The sequence below is a fragment of the Bos grunniens genome, chromosome 9, assembly GCF_055505025.1.
Source record: "Bos grunniens cultivar Pamir isolate PY7600 chromosome 9, Bosgru_T2T1.0, whole genome shotgun sequence".
Lineage (NCBI taxonomy): Eukaryota > Metazoa > Chordata > Mammalia > Artiodactyla > Bovidae > Bos > Bos grunniens.
In genome coordinates, this window is record NC_141173.1 from 27,196,548 (window position 1) to 27,204,037 (window position 7,490).

At 44.8% G+C, this 7,490-nt stretch overlaps 1 pseudogene; it reads right to left on the reverse strand.

Moving 5' to 3' along the window:
- Nucleotides 1–4,067: 4,067 nt before the first annotated feature.
- LOC147365715 (inositol-3-phosphate synthase 1 pseudogene) lies at nucleotides 4,068–5,579 on the reverse strand (annotated as a pseudogene).
- Between the last annotated feature and the right edge of the window lie 1,911 nt (nucleotides 5,580–7,490).

Genomic DNA, 7,490 nt, shown 5'->3' on the forward strand with positions numbered 1-7,490 from the left:
CTTCATCCTGTTGGTTCATCAGTTCCTCACTCAGATACACTAAATATCTGATGAGTCAATTCAAGTGGAGTTCCAGCAAGCAGGTATCAGTGAGAAGAATGTTTGAGGCAAAGGGTAAGGCAACTGTAAAAGCCTGCTGCTGCTGCTAAGTCAAGTTAGGTTTATTTATTGATCCTGATATATTTAAGAACAAGGTGGCCAGTTTGACTGGAAAGAAAGTGGTAGATGAGGTTGCCGATGTATCCAGGGACTAGCACATGGAGGGCCGCTTATGTCAACGTAAGGAAGGTTGACTTTATTCAAAATGTAATAGGAAGCTATCAGTAATTTTAGGTAGAAGAGTGGCATGACCTTAATTATATTTTAAATAGATCTGTCTGGCTGCAGTGTGAAAATAATCAAGAAGGGTTTAAGAGTGGGAGCAGGAAGTAGGGTAGGAGGTTATTGCAGTGATCCAGAAATAGAAAACAGTGGCTTAGACCAGGGTGATGGAGGCAGAGAAACTGAGAGCAATCAGGTTTGGGGTAAGTTTAAAGGCAAAGCCCATAAAATATGCTCTCTCTTGCAGGTCATCCTGTAGCAATACAGTTTCCATTCACTAGCCCACATGAGCTGGTTTGGTTCATTTTCCAGGCTACTGTACTCCTATCGCTCACTTGGTCCATAAAATGTCCTTTCCAGTCACATCACCTGTTGCCTCACCCAAGTGGGGAGCGCATGCTTCCTGCTCCTCTGATGTGACTCACGGTGCTTGATCACAGCATGTGTGCCTTGTCTGTTTCTCCAGAGGGACTTTCCCCTGCATGATGCTGCTTGATCTCTCAAGCAAAAAGACCCTGCTGATCCCATTCCTCTGCTCTCCAGGCAGTACTGGGTGTGTCCTATCGAGGCACTACCCAATGACAGCCTCCTCAAGAGTCCCTGAAGTACTGTGGGCAGGAGAACATTAAGACTCTGTGTGGTACAGCCATCTTTAAGCTCCAGTATATCAGTTAATGATTTTCACCATTGTAGGAATCTTAGAACTTTAAATGATGAAACCAGCTTATGGTGAATTGAACAATAGCATTCACTCTTATATTTGAAAACATTTGTTCTTCCTCTTACAATGCCACTCATATTTAATTTTTAAATGTTTCTTATCTTTGATTTCCTTTGTGCTTTATCCTGAAAATTATCCCTTAAATCTGTAATTTGAGGGATAAGATTTTAAGTTTTTCTGGAGTCAAGAAAGGATTTCAATATTAAATAAATGAACAGATGAATGAATATTTAAGTAAATAAAATACGTTGTCTTAGAGAGCTTACAGTGAAGACCTGGAAAAAAGAAAAACTTATTTACCAAATAGAGAAAAGCTTCACAAGGCATCTTAAAGCTTATTTTTCACATGTATGAAAGGCAATGATGAACTAAGATTGAATTTCTTTGAGTACAAGACTTTAGAAAATGATCTCAGGTATTTTTTTCAAGTTGCAATATAATCGACATATAACACTGTATAAATTTAAAGCCTGTGTGCGTGCTGTGTCACTCAGTCGTGTCCGACTCTTTGCGACCCTGTGGACTGTAGCTCTCCAGGTTCCTCTGTCCATGGGATTTTCCAGGCAAGAATACTGGAGTGGGTTGTCATTCCCTTCTCTAGGGGATCTTCCCGACCCAGGGATCGAACCCACATCTCCTGTGTCCCCTCCATTGGCAGGCAGATTCTTTACCACAGATTCTGAGCCACCTGGGAAGCCTTGAGATTATCCTTTCTAATGTGTTGAATATATTGCTGTAACCATTTTGTAAATTGGTAAAAACCCAAACACTATTAAGCCAAATAAACAACTCACGATTTTCTTTTCTACTGGACATTTAAAATGAACCATTTTAACATGCTGATTTGATACATTTGTGTATTGTAATGTGGTTGCCACGTGCTATGCTGTGCTCTGCTAAGTCACTTCACTCGTGTCTGACTTTCTGCGACCCCATGAACTGTAATCTATCAGGCTCCTGTCTATGGGATTCTCCAGTCAAGATTACTGGAGTGGGCTGCCAATTCCTTCTCTAGGGATCTTCCTGACCCAGGGATTGAACCTGCGTCTCTTATGTCTCCCAGATTGGCAGGTAGGTTCTTTACTACTAGTACCACCTGGGAAGCCCTGTGATTGCCATAGAAGTGATAATTAGCACCTGTATGATCTTGAGAATATATCATAAATACTCAAAAATATAATATGTGTTTACTAGGAAGAATTTCTGTCCAAAGAAAATTGTGAAATATTGGGAAGAATTAATGAAAGTAGTTATGATTGGGGCTTTTTAGATGATTCTTTAAAAAAGTGTTTTCTTCTGCTTGAGAAGTTCTACATGGAAAAGAAGATAGAATAGATGGGTTAAATAAAAAGTAATTCTTACAAGTAAAAAAGTACAATATGTAACTTTCCAACAAACTTATTTTTGGAAAAAATTTTAAAATAGCATGCAGTTTTAAAATATTTTAATGAAAACTTTAGGTTTTATAATGCACTGTATCACATTTGAAACAATTTTAAATGAGTTAATTAGAGAAGAAAATGATGACTTATGGGCAAAACACAAAATCAGATTTGTGATATTTTTTCTTGTTTGTGCTTCTACAGTCAGTTTGAGGACTAGTGCTCACTTTTACTTTTCACTTTCATTCGCTGGAGAAGGAAATGGCAACCCATTCCAGTGTTCTTGCCTGGAGAATCCCATGGATGGAGAAGCCTGGTGGGCTGCAGTCCACGGGGTCGCACAGAGTCGGACATGACTGAAGCGACTTAGCAGCAGCAGCAGCAGCTCTAATTGATTGTAGGTTAGAATTGCCAGACTGGAATCAACCACTCACTGAAACCAGATTACACATTGCTATTAGGGTTAAGGATGAATAATTCAAGAAGTATTTTGGGGGAGCTCTTTTCACATTGAAACTCTAATCAGTAGGCGGGATTTAATAACACCTGGATTAAGCAGAAACCAATGACGTAAAAATTGCTTCCTCTCTACCCATAAAAATTTTTTTCCTTTGCACTAGAAATTTTTAAAGGGAAAAATCATTCAGAGTATATTTTTTGAGTACCTGGAAGGTATAGCAAGTTAGTTGAGAGCCTCTCACATGAGAGAAAAGATATATAGACTTTTGGATCAGAGAGGAATTCACAGCAAAATGTACTCTATTCGTCTACCAGTTAAAGTGGCTTATCTGTGCTGCCCGCCAGCTAATACGCACAGATTCGCACATACACCCACACACACCTGCTGCCACTGCTGCTCTCCAAGGTTCAGTGTCAAGCAAGGGAATTTCCAGCCAGACACCACTCACTTGGCTTTTACCCCATTTCTTTTTCCTCCCTTCAGATCGACTGGTGTTCAGTATGTCACACTGTTGATTGTTAACTTCTTGAAATAACTTATCCTTCGTTTCCATAACTTCCTGGGGGACCATAAAGACAGAGTCTTATCATACTTGGCAGAGTGGCTCCTGGCCTGTGCAGGCTTGGCCTAGATTGAGCATTCTGGGAGTGACTGCCTCTGCAGACACAAGCAAACTGAGACACGGGTTACGTGTGCCTGAGTCTCCTTAGGACCCAGGTTGGGAGCATGACTTCAACTTAAAAGCACTAACTTTCGTCCAGTGAGAATCCTTGTTTCGGGGCATTGCTGCATCCTTAAAAAGGCTGGTGTGAGCCTAAGGGAGTGCAGTTTCCTACTCTGATTTTTTTTTTTTTTTAATTAGCTGAGGATAAAATAATGATGATACTTTGTGGATCTTGTGTAAATTGTTTTCAATGTCTCAGTCTTAACCTCTGATTCTAAGAGCAATATGAATTTAATAGCATGTAAATCCAGCTGCTTTAGATAGTCAGTGAATTAATAGTAAAAAGAAGGGAAAGAACAAATTTGTTACCCATATCCCTTGTTTTTTCTCATTGTGACTGCAGAATTTTTTTTTTTTTTATGTTTCACACACACACATAACAATATAGCTGGAATAAACTTCTGTTTTGTTAACCTGGTATTATTTGTTATGGATAAAATACTAAAATCAAGCAAGTTGTGTTTTGATTAAAGAACTTAAACATTTGGTTTTTATTATCATAAACCTACTGATTTACTAAGTAAAACTTTTTATTTAATTTAATTTTTTTTTTTTTTATAATACCTGCTAAGTCAATTCAGTCGTGCCCAACTCTTTGTGACCCCATGGACTGTAACCGGCCACGCTCCTCTGTCCCTGGGATGGCACTAGCTTTATTTCTTCTGGGGGCCTGAGGAGCACTGGGGATAGGAGTAGTTACGGGGGAGCTGTATGGTCATGGCCTTAGGTGGTGGTGGGCATCTGGGGTGCCTCAGCTTGCGAGTGCCCATTGGTGTCACCAGTAAAGCCATTGGGGGAGGCGGGCACTGCTCCTTTCTCACAAGGCACACGGCGGGCAGTGGCCACAAGCCCAACTCGCTCGAGGACAGGGCGCTTCATCTCGCGCTCCAGAAGCGCATGGTTCTACAGTGGAAGCCCCACGCAGACTCTGAAGGTACTCTCAATGCAGTTGGTGCTGGCGGAAGAGTGGGTTGGCCATTGGGCTGCCCCATCGCCCAAGCTGTGCTTGCAAGAGGAAGCCAAGCTGCACAGCGACAGCACCGGATGGAAGCTCTGTAGCTCTGGGTTGACATCTGTGCAGAAGATCAGGCGCTGGCATGGTTTGGCAGCTGCTCCAGGTCCGGTGTGAGGGGCTTGGCCAGGAGCGAGTCCTCGAATGTGTTGTGCAGTTCCAGCCTGTTGGTACCACCTAGCATCCGTTCTGCTGTATACTAATCCAGAACACGCTTGCTGTCACCCACGTATAGCACGTGCTTGATGACCATGCAGTGACCCGGCTCCTTGCCCTGCAAGTAGAGCGCTGCGTCACCGTGCACCAGCACATCGTATACCACGCTGCTCTTGGACACCTCCTTGGAATGGAACTGTGTTGGCGCCGACGGATTCTGCCCGTCATTGCTGCCAGGTGTAGCTCACGATGGACAAGGTCTTGAGGCCAGAAACAGTAAGGAAGTCCGTGAGCACGAACCTGACCTTGGTCTAGCCCGACTGATAGTCGTCTCCACCCACAAAAACACCGCACTGCCAAGTGAGCTCCAGGGTACCAGGCAGTGGCGTGGTCTGTGAGTACCCACCGAGGAAAGCACAGCCCTTCAAGATGCTGGCCACCCTGGACAGCATGGAGGGCAACACTTCCAGGCCCAGCTGGACGGTGCGCAGCAGGCTCTCAGCGGTGTCATTGAGACGCAGGAGCACTTTGCAGAAGCACTCAGGGTTGGCGGTCCACACCATGGGGACGTCTCCTCCGGCTGGTGCGTGCGCGCGCGTGCCCGGGATGACGTCGTCGGCGTGCGCGCTCTGGTTAGTTAGTTGAGAGGAACTCGGAGGATACAGACAGAGCAGCAAGGGCCCAGAATTTCCAAGAGCGGCCAGAATAGCTCTTGCAGAGCCTGTGAGTGTGGTGTCACCTCCTGCAGGTTCAGAGATGATCATGCTTGAGTCAGAGAACAGGTGGTCGTCGAGCACCACCATGGGCAGTGAGCTGAAGGTCACGAATAGCTCCTGGCCCTCATTGTCCAGGCTCAGGCTAACGAGGGCTGTGAGCGTCAGCCAGTGGTTGTAGCTGGCCTCCTTGAGGCAGGTGCAGGTGGCCCAGGAAAGGTGCAGTCCAGCATGGCAGGGCTCAGCCTGGAGCGGTTGTTCCTGTCCCAGCGGAGCAGGACCCAGAGCTGGGGCACCTGCTGGGCGGCCTGGAGGGCGAAGCACGTGGACCTGGCTTCGTGGTTGACAAATGTGATCCAGTACTTAATAAGTCCATGGCGTCCGGCTGTAGACTGCAGCAGGCTCTCAACCTTGAGCTCCGTTTTCATCCATCATGAGGAATGGTGCGGAGTTGGCGGGGACAGCAGCACGTGGCTAAGTAAAACTTTTTATAAAACTTTTAATAGAGCTATAAAGTTAATCATAAAACATATATATATATATATTTAATTTAAGGAGATAACACATAAGAGTTTAAGTTCAACTTGGTTTGATTCAAACATATCCTTCTAGACCTAAGACTGTATGAAACATTTTATCTGGGCATTTCAATGAAAACGAGTCCCTTTGTGTGTGTGTGTGTTTAAATTGGAGGATAATTGCTTTACAATGTTGTGTTGGTTTCTGCTGCACGAAATGTGAATTAGCCCTAAGTATACATATATCCCCTCCGTCCTGAGCCTTCCTCCCACCTCCCCCCACCCCACCTCTCTAGGTCATCACAAGAGCACCCGTTTAAGCTCCCTGTGCTACACAGCTGCTTCCCACTAGCTAGCTGTCGTACACATGCTGGTGTGTATATGTTAGTGCTACTCTCTGGATGTGTCCCACCCTCACCTTCCCCTCCTTGTTCACAAGACTGTCCTCACCTTTGTGTCCATTCCTTCCCTGCAAATAGGTTCATCAGTACCATTTTTCTAGATTGCATGCTGCTGCTAAGTCACTTCAGTCGTGTCTGACTCTGTGTGACCCCATAGACGGCAGCCACCAGGCTCCCCCATCCCTGGGATTCTCCAGGCAAGAACACTGGAGTGGGTTGCCATTTCCTTCTCCAATGCAGGAAAGGGAAAAGTGAAAGTGAAGTCGCTCAGTCGTGTCTGACTCTTCGCAACCCATGGACTGCAGCCTACCAGGCTCCTCCATCCATGGGATTTTCCAGGCAAGAGTACTGGAGTGGGGTGCCATTGCCTTCTCCGTCTAGATTCCATATGTATGTGTTAATATAGGATATTTGTTTTTCTCTTTCTGACTTAACTTCACTCTATATAACATGCTCTAGGTTCATCCACCTCAGTTCACCTGACTCAGTTGCCTTTCTTTTTACAGCTGAGTAATGTTCCGTTGTACATTTGTACCACATCTGTCCATTCATCTGTCGATGGATGTGTAGGGTGCTTCCATGTCCCGGCAATTGTAAATAGTGCTGCAGTGAACATTTTGGTACACGTGTCTTTTTGAATTACGGTTTTCTCAGGGTATATGCCCAGTAATGGGATTGCTGGGTCATAAGGTAGTTTTATTTCTAGTTTTTAAAGAAATCTCCATGTTATTTTCCATAGTGGTTGTATCAATTTGCATTCCCGCCAACAATGCTAGAGGGTTCTCTACATCCTCTCCACATCCTCTTTTCTCCACATCCTCTCCAATATTTATTGTTTGTAGATTTTTTGGTGATGGCCATTCTGACCAGTGGAGAAGGCAATGGCACCCCACTCCAGTACTCTTGCCTGGAAGATCCCATGGACGGAGGAGCCTGGTGGGCTGTAGTCCATGGGGTCGCTAAGAGTCAGACACGACTGAGTGACTTCACTTTCACTTTTAACTTTCCTGCATTGGAGAAGGAAATGGCGACCCACTCCAGTGTTCTTGCCTGGAGAATCCCAGGGACGGGGGAGCCTGGTG